This window comes from Capra hircus, chromosome 7, assembly GCF_001704415.2.
Source record: "Capra hircus breed San Clemente chromosome 7, ASM170441v1, whole genome shotgun sequence".
NCBI classification, from domain to species: domain Eukaryota; kingdom Metazoa; phylum Chordata; class Mammalia; order Artiodactyla; family Bovidae; genus Capra; species Capra hircus.
This window is the reverse complement of record NC_030814.1, coordinates 99,179,066-99,194,148: the sequence shown is the minus strand read 5'-3', so window position 1 is coordinate 99,194,148 and position 15,083 is coordinate 99,179,066. Positions and strand designations below refer to the sequence as shown.

Here is a 15,083-nt window from a genome sequence, read left to right as displayed (position 1 = left end):
CCAAGGGACTCTCAAGAGTCTTCTCCAACAGCAGAGTTCAAAAACATTAATTCTTCAGCACTCAGCTATCTTTATAGTCCAACTTTCACATACATACATGACTACTGGAAAAACCACAGCCTTACTAGACAGACCTTTTTTGGCAAATTAATGTCTCTCCTTTTTAATATGCTATCTAGGTTGATCATAACTTTCCTTCCTTTTTATTTCATGGCTACAATCACCATCTGAGGTGATTTTGGAGCCCCAAAAAAATAGTCAGCCACTGTTTCCACTGTTTCCCCATCTGTTTTCCATGAAGTGATGGGACCAGATGCCATGATCTTAGCTTTCTGAATGTTGAGCTTTAAGCCAACTTTTTCACTCTCCTCTTTCACTTTCATCAAGAGGCTTTCTGTCATAAGGGTGGTGTCATCTGCATATGTGAGGTTATTGGTATTTCTCCCAGCAATCTTGATTCCAGCTTGTGCTTCATCCAGCCCAGCACTTTACATGATGTACTCTGCATATAAGTTAAATAAGCAGGGTGACAATATACAGCCTTGACGTACTCCTTTTCCTATTTGGAACCAGTCTGTTGTTCCATGTCCAGTTCTAACTGTTGCTTACTGACCTGCATATAGGTTTCTCAAGGGGCAGGTCAGGTGGTCTGGTATTCCCATCTCTTTCAGAATTTTCCACAGTTTATTGTGATCCACAGTCAAAGGCTTTGGCATAGTCAATAAAGCAGAAATAGATGTTTTTTTGGAACTCTCTTGCTTTTTCAATGATCTAGTGGGTGTTGGCAATTTGATCTCTGTTTCCTCTGCCTTTTCTAAAACCAGCTTGAACATCTGGAACTTCATGGTTCATGTATTGTTAAAGCCTGGCTTGGAGAATTTTGAGCATAACTTTGATAGTGTGTGAGATGAGTGCAATTGTGTAGTTTGAGCATTCTTCGGCATTGCCTTTCTTTGGGATTGGAATGAAAACTTACCTTTTCCAGTCCTGTGCCACAGCTGAGTTTTCCAAATTAGCTGGCATATTGAGTGCAACACTTTCACAGCCTCATCTTTCAGGATTTGAAATAGCTCAGCTGGAATTCCATCACCCCCACTAGCTTTGTAGTGATGCTTCCTGAGGCCCACTTGACTTCACATTCCAGGATGTCTGCCTCTAGGTGAGTGATCACATGATTGTGATTATCTGGGTCATGAAGATCTTTTTTGTACAGTTCTTCTGTGCATTCTTGCCACCTCTTCTTAATATCTTCTGCTCCTGTTAGGTCCAGACCATTTCTGTCCCTTATCAAGCCTATCTTTGCATGAAATGTTCCCTTGGTATCTCTGATTTTCTTGAAGAGCTCTCTAATCTTTCCCATTCTGTTGTTTTCCTCTATTTCTTTGCATTGATCACTGAAGAAGGCTTTAAAGGAGAAGAGGCTCACCCTCTTTTCTCAGGCCTCTCCCTGCTATTCTTTGGAACTCTGCATTTCACAAACCTTACCATCTAGTGGTAAGACAAATACAATGGTATTTTATATTTGTTAATTTTATTTGACAATAGTCAATTATATTTGTTAAATGGGAGGTCCCTCTGCCCTTCTCCCTTCAACGATGTCCCTATTTTTTTCCTCTCCGTGAATTGACCTAGACCATTCTTTGTTCAGATGATTCACTCTATGTAAATGAAAAGAAAGCAAAGGACATACCTAGCCTCTTAGAAGACGTGATATGTGGATAATCAACCTGGTTTTACCAAGTGGTTTGTGAAATCAGAAATCTTGCCTTTGTTATTGTTAATGCACTGGGCCAGCACAAAACATCTACAGTAATATCAGTTGATTGAAACAGAATATTCATACAACATCATATTACTGAAACTCACATTATGAAGTGTCACTACCAACTTCAGTCTTAGATAAATGCCATTCTGAACCCAAAAAATATTTAGAGAATCATTCACAGTAAAGATCAGAGTAGCTACAACCGAGTCAGAGACATCAGCAGTAGAGAAGAAAAGGCCTTGATCGTGTTGCTCAGGGTGCATTGTGAGCCTCTTTTCTCCTCCTATGGATGCTGACATTTAAAGCCACAGTTCAGTTCATCTTGGGATGCACATGGTGGCTGGAAATCCTGCAGATGGGACTGGTTGCCCACGTCATGGCCTACCTCTCCACCATCATCAACAGTCTGCAGGGTGTCTTCATCTTCCTGAGGTACTGCCTCCTCAGCCAGCAGGTACCACTATCTGACTCCACCCCAGGACTCGTCCAATCCTCACTCCTCTCTGTGAGCTGATCCAGAGCATGCTTTGTCTCTATGGGTGCAAAAGCAATACAAGATAAGGTTCAAAGGAATCAAGAAAACCAAAGCTGAATCTGAGGAGTACACACTCTCCAGCAGGGCTATGTCAGAACCCTCTAACACAGTGAGGGAAGATCATGCACTGTCCCTCATAGGGCTTCACTCACTGATAAATTGAGCAGCACATGCCTATCACACTGGACAATTGGGAATAAAGCAGGCGATACCCTATTATGACTCACAGTGGTTTGTATCTAGGCTCACTCAGGACATTACTCTGTCATGGAAAAAGGTCTTCCTCTACTTCTGCTCACTGTGTTTCTATTCTCATCTTAACTCTTGTACATAACTAGCTTCTTATTCTCCACCTGGGTTGAGCACCCATTTTCTGTAACATGCTGCATGGACTTTTTCATGCACAAAATATGTTAAAAAACAGAGAATGGTCCTATGTTAGGCTCAACTTGAACAGTAACTCTGGATCTGAAGCAGAGATGCACAAGCAATCCAGAGGCACTTATGTCAACCACGGTGCCCCTCTATATGTGTGTGTGCCTGCCAAATTCCTTCAGCTGTGTCTGACTCTTTGCAACCCTATGGACCATAGCCATCAGGCTTCTCTTTCCATGGGATTTTCCAGTCATGTATACTGGAGTGGGTTGCCATGTCCTCATCCAGGGAATTTTCCTGACCCAGATATCAAATGCTTGTCTCTGGCATCTGCCTGCATTGGTAGGTGGGTTCTTTACCACTAACACCACCTCTGTATAGAAAACAGTAAATACATGGTTTATATAGTCATAAAAGTAAGGTGACATAAGCATTACATTAGATTGGAGAATTTCCTTCAAATTATCCAGTTAGAACTGGATATGGAACAACAGACTGGTTCCAAATAGGAAAAGGAGTACGTCAAGGCTGTATATTGTCAACCTGCTTATTTAACTTATATGCAGAGTATATCATGAGAAACCCTGGGCTGGAAGAAACACAAGCTGGAATCAAGATTGCCGGGAAAAATATCAATAACCTCAGATATGCAGATGACACCACCCTTATGGCAGAAAGTGAAGAGGAACTAAAAAGCCTCTTGATGAAAGTGAAAGAGGAGAGTGAAAAAGTTGGCTTAAAGCTCAACATTCAGAAAACGAAGATCATGGCATCCGGTCCCATCACTTCATGGGAAATAGATGGGGAAACAGTGTCAGACTTTATTTTGGGGGGCTCCAAAATCATTGCAGGTGGTGACTGCAGCAATGAAATTAAAAGACGCTTGCTTCTTGGAAGAAAAGTTATGACCAACCTAGAGAGCATATTCAAAAGCAGAGACATTACTTTGCCGACTAAGGTCCATCTAGTCAAGTCTATGGTTTTTCCTGTGGTCATGTATGGATGTGAGAGTTGGACTGTGAAGAAGGTTGAGCGCCAAAGAATTGATGCTTTTGAACTGTGGTGTTGGAGAAGACTCTTGAGAGTCCCTTGGACTGCAAGGAGATCCAACCAGTCCATTCTGAAGGAGATCAACCCTGGGATTTCTTTGGAAGGAATGATGCTAAAGCTGAAACTCCAGTACTTTGGCCACCTCATGCAAAGAGTTGACTCATTGGAAAAGACTCTGAAGCTGGGAGGGATTGAGGGCAGGAGGAGAAGGGGACGACCAAAGATGAGATGGCTGGATGGCATCACTGACTCGATGGACGTGAGTCTGAGTGAACTCCAGGAGATGGTGATGGACAGGGAGGCCTGGCGTGCTGCAATTCATGGGGTCGCAAAGAGTTGGACACAACTGAGCAACTGAACTGAACTGATGTAGTCATTCCTGGGATTTGCGACACACACAAACAGCGCAAAACAGGATGATAATCACAGGGTGCATAGGAGAGATCCTGGCAAGGTGAATCTTACAAATCAATTTTATGTTTGTATTTACATAAACAGTTGTCATATTTTTTGTTTATGTATTCTTCATAGCACCACTTGAAGGTAAGGTAAGTATTATTATGTTTCCCTTTGATAGGCGAAAAAACTGAGAACATGGGGTCTATATAAATTGTGCAAGGACGTTAGCCCATCCTTCCTCCCAATATTGTTATTCTCTTGATGGTGTTCATTGATGCACAGAAGTTTTAATTTTTAAGAAGTCCAGTTTCTCTACTTTTTGTTCACCTCTCCTTTGGCTGTCTTATCTCAAAAAACAATGACCTACCACAAGACCACAAAAATTTACACTTATGTTTCTTCCAAGACTGTAGTAGTTTTAGTAACTGCATATAGGTATATCCATTTGGAATTAACTTTTTATGGGTATGAGTTTCATAACTTTTTGTGAGGTCCACCTTCAGCATATGGATATGCAGTTGTCCCATCATCATTATTGAAAAGATTACTCTTTCCCCAGGGACTTGTACTGACATCCTTGTTAAAATAAGTTACCATCAATAAGTTTTTTATGCCTGCATTCTTGGCTCTTCCACTCATCTATCTTGAGTCATGTTGTTTTGTAGTAAATTTTTCTTTGGAAAATTGACTCAACCAATTTGTTCTTGTCAAGATTTTTCAACTATTTTGGATCCCGTGAAGTCCCATGTAAATTCAAAGATATGCCTGTCAATTTCTGAGAAAAATTAACTGAGATGTTGATAAGAACTGTATTGAATCTACAGGTCAATTTGGTGGAATGCTGCCATATTAACTGTATTATCTTCTGATCCATGAACATGGGATGTTTATCTATTGCTTTGTGTCTTCCCTGGCTTCTTTTGATGATCTTTTATGGTTTTAGTGTAAAAGTCTACTACTTTCTAACAAGGTATTATTTTTTACACATTCCTTCTCAGAATTGGATTAACCAGTAAACCACATAATTTGCTGTCTTGAATGATGAGGAAAATTCTGAACTGTCATCTTCGTGGGGAAAAAAAAAAAAGACACTTTTTCATGTTTTTTACAAGTAACTCTTCATGGAACCATTGTGGAAGAAAGCATGAAGGGAATGTCTGATATTCAGATTGCTGTAGAATTTTAGTTTTCTGCTCCACATGGTATGCTCACTTCACTCCCAGCATAGTCAAGGAGTCATGACCCAATTCCCCAGTTTCCTTGGATTAAATCACCTGCTTCAATCTTTTTTTCCTACAAAGTTCTTCTAACTGAAGATATATGACAAGGAAATTGAGCTTCAAAAGTCTATCTTTAAATGCAGTAAGAGAGAAAATAAGGTGAAACCCTACATAGAGGGTAAACAACTAATATGGTTTCCCAAGATTTTTCTGGATTATGTCCTAAAAAAAGCTTGAGTCACAGGCAACCTAGGGTAGTTGGTCTCCATACATGCATGCTTCAACTTCACTCTCCATTTCTAAAGATTACTAACATTTTCCTTAGAAAAAAATATATTTTACTAATCATCACGTGCTGCACTAAATTAAGAGAGATTAGCATTCTAATTTCACAGAGCTTAAATGATAAATAAAATGCTTTATCAGAGTAAAATTGGAACCCTGTGATTCTTACATCTTATAAGCTGAGCTGGATAAAATATATATATTGTTACTGCACAGTTTTGTTTTGTTTACTTATATAACATATTAGTACATGTATAACAAATTATTTCTTTCTCAGAATGTTACCTAAGCAAGATCTAAACCAAAAGATTTCACCTACAATAAATGCCCTACAAACAGCCACTAACCCCTTTGTATCTCTTTAAACCAAATGGAAAATGACTGGAAATGATCATAATATACTCAATTTAAAATGCCCTTCAGTTGCTGTTGTTTGTCACTAAGTCATGTTCAGCTCTGTGGACTGCAGCCCATCAGGTTCTTCTGTCCATGGGATTTCCCAGGCAAGAATACTGGAGTGGGTTGCTGTTTTCTTCTCTGGGAGATCTTCTCATCCCAGGGACCAAACCCATATCTCCTGCATTGGCAGGCAGATTCTTTATCACTGAGTTTCCTGGGAAGTCTCATCAATAGGTATATGTTGTTCAGTTGATATGTCATGTCTGACTATTTGTGACCCCATTGACTGCAGCATACCTCACCACCTCCTGGAGTCAGAAGATGTCCCTCATCATCCTGGCCTTCACCATCTCCTGGAGTTTGCCCAAGTTCATGTCCGTTGAATCGGTGATGCCATCCAACCATCTCATCCTCTGTCTTCCTCTGCTCCATCTGCCATCAATCTTTCCCAGCATCATGGTCTTTTCCAATGAGTCAGCTCTTCACATCAGGTGACCAAAGTGATGGAGCTTCAGCTTCAGCATCATTCCCGTCACCATCAGCATTCAGAGTTGGTTTCCTTTAGGACTGACTGGTTTGATCTCCTTGCTTTCCAAGGGACTCTCAAGAGTCTTCTGCAGCACTACGGTTTGAAAGCTTTAATTCTTTGGCACTCTGCCTTCTTTGTTGTCCAGTTCTCACTTTGGTACATGACTACTAGAAAGACCATAGCCTTGACTATACATGACTTTGATGGCAAAGTGATATCTTTGTTTTAAACACACTGTCTAGGTTTGTCATATCTTTCCTGCCAAGTAGCAGTCATCTTCTAATTTCATGGTTGCAGTTGCTATCCACAATGATTTTAGAGCCTAAAAAGAGGAAATATGTCCCTGCTTCCACCTTTTCCCCTTATATTTGCCATGAAGGGATAAGACCATATGCCATGATCTTAGTCTTCTAATATTAAATTTTAAGCCAGCTTTTTCACTCTCCTCTTCACCCTCATCAAGAGACTCTTTAGTTCCTCTTTGCTTTCTGTCATTAGAGTGGGTATCATCCACATATCTGAGGTTGTTGCTATTTCTCCCCAAGAACTTAATTCCAGCTTGTAACTCATCCAGCCTGGCATATAGCATGATGTGCTCTGTGTATAAGTTAAGTAAACAGAGTGACAATAAACAGCCTTATAAAGTATCTCCATCTTTCTCAACCCTGAACCAGTCAATTGTTCCATACAGGGTTCTAATGCTTCTTGACCCATATTCAGGCTTCTCAGGAGACAGGTAAGATGGTCTGGTATTCCCATCTCTTAAAGAGTTTTCCAGTTTGTTACAATCGACACAGTCAAAGGCAGAGTCCATGAAATAGAGGTAAATGTTTTTCAGGAATTTCCTTGCTTTCTCTATGATCCAGCAAATGTTGGTAATTTGATCTCTGGTCACTGTGCCTTTTCTAAACCCAACTCAAACATACAGAAATTCTCAGTTCATGTAATGCTGAAGCCTAGCTTGGAGGATAGATATTAGTAAAATACCAGCCAATAAACCTGCAAGGAGATCTAACCAGTCCATTCTGAAGGAGATCAACCCTGGGATTTCTTTGGAAGGAATGATGCTAAAGCTGAAACTCCAGTACTTTGGCCACCTCATGAAAAGAGTTGACTCATTGGAAAAGACTCTGATGCTGGGAGGGATTGGGGGCAGGAGGAGAAGGGGACAACCGAGGATGAGATGGCTGGATGGCATCACGGACACAATGGACGTGAGTCTGAGTGAACTCCGGGAGACGGTGATGGACAGGGAGGCCTGATGTGCTGCGTTTCATGGGGTCGCAAAGAGTCAGACACGACTGAGTGACTGAACTGAACTGAACTGAAATATAGAAGATATCACAGAAATAGATCATGATAACTTTTCAGTATTTAGTAAACGCCCAGTAAATGCACTGGGGGAAATTTTGTTGAAAGACAGGTCAATCCGACAAAATTTCCCAAGAGATTACCGATTAATTACAAGGAACAAAGTGTTTTTTTTAAATAATGTTAGATCAGACAGCCACCAAATGAACTAATAATCAATCTCAACATTAAAAGTATCAGTGTGACATTGAATATTTCCTGATAAGACATGAATTTAAAGCATCTCGTTTGTGATAAATAAAGGTTTGTGACAAATACATCTGTCCTAAAGCTAATCCAGCCTTTACCCCAAGGTTTGGCAAACTACAACTTTCAGGAAAAATCTGGAAATAAACTGCCTGTTTTTGTAAATGAACTCTTATTGGGTCCTAACCACACCATTCACTGGTTCATTACCCATAGCTGCTTTCAGGTTACAATATCAAATTGAGTGCTTATGAAAGAGAATGCAAGACCACAAAGCCAAAAATATTTACCTTCTGGCTCATTCTAGAAAAAGCTTACAGAAACCTATTCTTTGAGACCAGGTTTTCAGTACACTTGAAATACAGGGGGAAAGCACACAAGTTAAATGAGGAAACAATCAGGCAATTACAGAGCATAGGAAACTCTTCTAATGGCAGTATCATTGTGAAAAGTTCATAAGGTTTTTCTAGATCAAAGTGAGAAAAGTGACGTGACAATCAAATTCAATGTCAATATTAGTAGGACTCTGGTTTGGATAAATGCTATAAAAATATTTTGGAGACAGTTGGGATAATTTGAGTATGCATCAGATATTTAAAGTTAGTTATGAAACTATTGATTTTCTTGGGTGAAATAATAGTATTATAATTATGTAGAGCATATTCTATAAATTCTTCAATGTTTGATGAAGATGTATTAAAGAATAAAGTGTTGCAATGTCTCCACTGAAAATCAAGTATCAGCAGGGAAATATACATATGTGTATATGTATTGTGAAATATTTTGTAATGTGGCACTATATTAAAAACTGTGGTTTCAAGGCATAGCCTATACAAGATTTTAGTGTGTCATTGTACCGAATTCTCTCTGTTTAAAATTATAAATAAGATCTATCATAAAAATAAACAAATTTATAATCAGTTATTAATTCCTTAAAAACATACATACTCATGAATTTTTAGGTAGGCAAAAATGTCTTTTTAAATGGAAAACTAAGTTAGTAAACAGATACCTTATAAATATATGAATGGGTATGGCTATGTAGTGATGATTTAAAGTTTAAAACTTAGAAATAAAATTATTAAAATATAGAAGAAAATAGAGAATACTTAGATTTCTGGCTAGAAAATAGAAAATGGAAACAGGTAACACCAAACTAGTAATGAGAAATATTCATAGAAACTACAAAGTCATGCCTTCCCTTGGACCCAGAGAGAGCTAATATACAACAAAGAAGCCTAAACTCTAAGAAAAGATCATCCACAAATATACCATCAGGAACACTGGTTCACACATACAGTGCACACACACACAAATGATATGACTGTTACAGAAATGATTAAGGGGATTCATCAAAATTTTCTTAATTAAAGAAAGTGCTCTCAGCTTTTCACTGTTGAGTATGATGCTAACTGTGGACTTGTCTTATATGGCCTTTTTCACAAAACTAAAACAGAAAAAATTTAATTTGTATGAAATAGCAAAACCAATGTTGAGAAAGAAAACAGAACTAGAGGGATGAGGGTCCCTGAAATCAGACTATACTAAAAATCTACAGTTATTCAAAGCAGTATGCTACTAGCACAAAAACAGAAATATACACCAATGGAACAGGATATAAAGTCCAGAAACAAACACATACACCTGTGGCTATATACTCTATGACAAAGAAAGCAAAAATATACAATGGAGAAGAGACAATCTCTTCATTAAATGGTGCTGAGAAACTGGACTGCCACATGAAAAAAAAAAAGAAATTAGAACATTCTCTAACACCATGCAGAAAAATAAACTCAAATGGTTTAAACATCTAAATTTAAGGCCAAATAGTATAAAACTCTTAGAGGAAAACATAGGCAGAACACTCCTTGACATAAATTGTAACAATACCTTTTTTGATCCCTGGTGGTCCAGTGGTTAATGCTGGAGAAGTGGGTTCAATTCCTGGTTGGGGAACTATGATTTCACATGCTGGGGGCAACTGAGCCCACATGCAACTACTGAGCCCACATTGCAATGAAATATCCCACATGATGCAATAAAGATCCCACATCCCACCACAATTTATAAGATCTGCCATTGCCAAATAAACAGACGAATAAACGTTTTTCAAAAGAAAGACCATTTCAGAACTGGAGAAAATATTTTTCAAAGAAGCAAACAACAAGGCATTAATCTCCAAAATATTCAAACAGCTCATGCAGCTCAATACTAAAATAAAAGAAAAACAAAAATAGGCAGAAGATCTACATAGATATTTCTCCAAAGAAGATATGCATAGGTGTGTGCGCAGTCACTTCAGTCATGTGGGACTCTTTACACCCCCATGGACTGCAGCCCACCAGCTTCCTCTATCCAGGGAATTCTCCAGGCAAGAATACTGGAATGGAATGCCCTCCTCCAGGGGGTCTTCCCAAATCAGGGAGTGAACCTTGGTCTCCTGCATTGTAGGAGCATTCTTTACCCACTGAGCCACCGGGGAAGCCTACCCCAAATACCCCACATAGAGGTGGCCAAAAAGGACATGAATGACACTCAACATCACTAATTATTAGAGACATGCAAATCAAAACTGTAAAGAAGTATCACCTCGCACTGGTCAGGATGGCCATCACCAAAAATTCTACAAACAACAAGTGCTGGAGAGGATGTGGGGAAAAGGGACCCCTCCTACATGTTGGTGGGAATGAAAACTGGTACAGCCCACTATGGACAACAGTATGGAGATTTGGGGGTGTCAGTGGCACTAAGGTGCAGCACAGAAGCACTTCATCAGGGGAACAGAGGCCAAGGAAAGAGTGGGGGAATAGGACACCGGTGTTGCCATGTCCAAGAGATGGAGCATGAAGAGCTTCACCTTTAGAACTAGAGGACACCAGTGATCATTGCCTTTCCACATAGATGGGAAAGGGTCATATGAGGACTCAGTGAGAAAAGGGCCAGGTACAAGCCCAGAGAGGGCTTTCATCAGAAACCAACCCTGCCAGCACTTGATCTTGCACATCCAGCCCCAGAATTGTGAGAAAATAAATTTCAGGTCTTTGAGACACTCATTCTATATTTTGTTGTGGTAGTTCTAGCAGAACTGATAATCATGGCCAAATAGAAAACAATAAAGTTAAAAAATGCAAACAAAGAAAATTATCATAATTCCATCACACAGACTTCCAGAAAATTTGAGGGATATATTTTTCTTATCTTTAAAAACATATCAGGAATATTTTCTTTTACCATCAAATATGAATCTCAGACTATGTTGAACTTTGTTTAAGAATAAAATCCTTAGTTTTAGACCTGCCAAGGTTTAGGGATGCTAGGGTGGCATGAGGGAAATCTTTGTGGCGATGGAATATTGATGGATCTTGATTGCAGGAATCTACATATGTGATAAAATGACAAGGAATTACACACACACATCATACCAATGTCAGTTTCTTCATTTAAATATTGGACTATCATTATATAAAAATGTAATCTTTGTGGGAAAATGACTGATTACACTGGACCGCTTCATACTGTTTTGCAACTTCCTCTTAATCTATATTTCAAAATAAAACTTAAAAATAAAAAAGTCTGAGTTCTCTGACCTTGCAGTACTGCTCTCTTCCCCTGGGAGGATTCCTGGCTTTTTTTTTTTTTTTTTTCCCAGCATGGCCCTCAAACACCAGTCTTCACTTCCACCCCAAGTAAAGAAACCAAAGAAAGCGAGGCCGACTCCTGCCTCCAGGCCAGATGAAACATCTGCTTCTTCGAATTTGCTGAAGGAAGAAAAAGAATAGCAAGAAGCAACTGAACATATTGATGAAGTGCAAAATGAGACAGACTTAATGAACAAGCCAGTGAGGAGATTTTGAAAGTAGAATAGAAATATAACAAATTTCACCAACCATTTTTCCAAAAGAGGTCAGCATTGATGGCAAAAATCCAAAAATTTGGGGTGACAACATTTGATAACCATCCACAAGTGTCTCCCTGACCAGTGCAAGGTGTCTCCTTGGGGAGAAGGATGAAGAGGCACTACATTATTTGACAAGAGTCAAAGTGACAGAATTTGAAAACATTAAATCAGGTTACAGAATACATTTTTACTTTGATGAAAACCCTTACTTTGAAAATAAAATTTTCTCCAAAGAATTTCATCTGAATGAGAGTAGAGATCCATCTTCAAAGTCCACTGAAATCAAATGGAAATCTGAAAAGGATTTGATGAAACAATCAGGTCAAACAGAATAAAGCCAGCAGGAAGAGACAGCATCAGGAACCAGAAGCTTCTTCATCTGGTTTACTGATCATTCTGATGCAGGTGCAGATGAATTAGGAGAGGTCATCAAAGATGATATTTGCCAAATCCATTACAGTACTACTTGGTTCCTGACACGGATGATGAGGAAGGGGAAGGAGAAGAAGACAACGATGATGAAGAGGATGAAGGATTGGAAGATACTGATGAAGAAGGGAATGAGAATGAAGGTGAAGAAGATGAGGGGGAGGAAGGAGAGGAAGATGAAGAAGAAGATAGATGACTAATGGAAGGAACACGTGGATTCCAACCTTTTTTTGTTTTCTCCCGTCCCTGGGAGCAAGTAGCAGTCATTTTTTTCTCCTCTTGTTCTCAGTCGCCCTGCTTTTAAAGTCCCTTCTCCCCTTATACCATGGTTCAAAACTTATTTGGGGGGGAGGGTACCTTGAGCCGAATTCAGTGATACTAGAAGAATACTAGATGCTTCAGTAAAGAATCTCTACCCATTTCTGTTCCAAATTCATTTTTATCCCTTCCTGTCTCAACAAAAATTTTATGGAATCAATACCACCATGCTCTGTGGGAAAACAAGAAAAACCTTCTGCTCCCTTAGCTCTGCTGGAAACTGGAGGGTGCTAGGCCCCTGTTAGTAGTGCATAGAATTCTAGCTTTTTTCCTCCCTTCTCTGTATATCGGGCTCAGAGAATACACTGTGTCTCTATATGAATATGGACAGTTAGCAGTTAACAACATGTATCTATCTTCTTTCTCTTGTTTAAAAAAAAGGAAAAAATACTATAAAATGGGGTTTATAGAAAGTTAGCAAAGGGTGGGTTTCAGATGTTTGGGTGGGTTAAGAGGGCATTTTGACAACATGGTTTCACCTTTGGCATGTTTCATTGTGATGGTTAATGGAAATCCTTGCAGTTTAAGATGACACTTTTAAGATAAAATTCTCTCCTAATGATGACTTGAGCCCTGCTGCTTGATGGGAGAATCAGCGGAACATGTAGGCTCTCATTTGCAATCAAAATTCTCTATTGTGATTTTGCTCCTGTTTATTCTTAAACTTTTCTTCTTGTTTCAGTGGAAAGGAAAGAGAATGCTCAGTTAAATGCGAGTTTTAAAAGTTAAAGTGTACAAGTTGCTTGGTTACAATAAAACTAAATGTGTACACAAAAAAATCTTTTTAATCTGTTAATATATAGCAAATAAATAATTCTATTCACTCTGAACCAAGGTGCTCATACATGCAAAAAGACCAACAAAAGGAGTTTCCATGTTTGATATAGGAGGTCTTCCTATATCAGAACAATATAAGAACCACTTTTGAAGAGTCTTGTGGTAAAATACCAATTGCTGCTGCTGCTGCTGCTGCTAAGTCACTTCAGTCGTGTCTGACTCTGTGTGACCCCATAGACGGCAGTCCCTGGGATTCTCCAGGCAAGTGGGTTGCCATTGCCTTCTCCAATGCATAAAAGTGAAAAGTGAAAGTGAAGTCATTCAGTCGTGTCTGACTCTTCGCGACCCCATGGACTGCAGCCTGCCAGGCTCCTCTGCCCATGGGGATTTTCCCGGCTAGAGTACTGGAGTGGGTTGCCCTTGCCTTCTCCGACAAATACCAGTAATCCTATGCAAATGCTTAGAAATTTCAGAGAGGTAATCATCAGACAAAACAGGAGGAAGAAACATCCAGACCAGTGATTTCCTGTTAGGTAATGAAAAGCAGCATGCGTGTGCGCTAAGTCGCTTCAGTCATGTCTGACTCTTTGTGACCCTATGGGCCTTAGCCTGCCAGGCTCCTCTGTCCACAGGATTCTCCAGGCAAGAATACTGCAGTGGGTGGCCATGCCCTCCTCCAGGGGATCTTCCCAACACAGCTATCCAACCCATGTCTCTTCAGTCTCCTGCATTGGCAGGTAGGTTCTTTACCGCTAGCGCCACCCGGAAGAGCCCCGTGAAAAGCAGAAGTCATACTGAAAGCCAGAAGTCCCTCCCCGACACACAGAGGAAGATAAGACATCTACTGTGGCTGGGCTTGCTGGTCTCTGCACCATGAGAAACAGCTATCTAAGTTTGCTTCCAGGTAAGCAGAATTAGAACGATGGAGTTAGACAACTAAAGCCGTCTGAGATTCTTTATCCAGTTTGAGAATTTTCTCTGTTCTTTACCTTTAAAAGCTTTTGCTTTATTTCTGGTTTTCCACTATCTTTACAAAGGAAAACAAGGAAGGAAATTTAGGAAGGGTATTAACTCACTATGTTAAGTTCTCAAAGGAGAAAGTTGGTGAAACTTTTAATTAGTTAATTAATTTGCATTTTTGGTTGTGCTGGGTCCTTGCTGTTGTATGTGGGCTTTCTCTGTTTGTCATGCATGGGGGCTCCTCTTGGTTGCAGTGCATGGGCTTCTCATTTTTTTGGCAACTCTCTCTTTTTTTAATATAAATTTATTTATATTAATTGGAGGCTAATTACTTTACAACATTATAGTGGTTGCCATAAATTAACATGAATCCACCACAGGTGTACATGTGTTCCACATCCTGAACATGCCTCCCACCTCCCACCCCATCCCATCCCTCAGGGTCATCCCAGTACACCATCCCTGAGCACCTTGTCTCATGCATTGAACCTGGACTGGCGATCCATTTCACATATGATACATGTTTCAATGCCATTCTCCCAAATCATCCCACCCTCAACCTCTCCCACAGAGCCCAAAAGACTGTT

General features: G+C 39.7%; 1 pseudogene; it reads left to right on the top strand.

The window, feature by feature from the left end:
- On the top strand, positions 11,762-12,637 carry LOC108636443 (annotated as a pseudogene).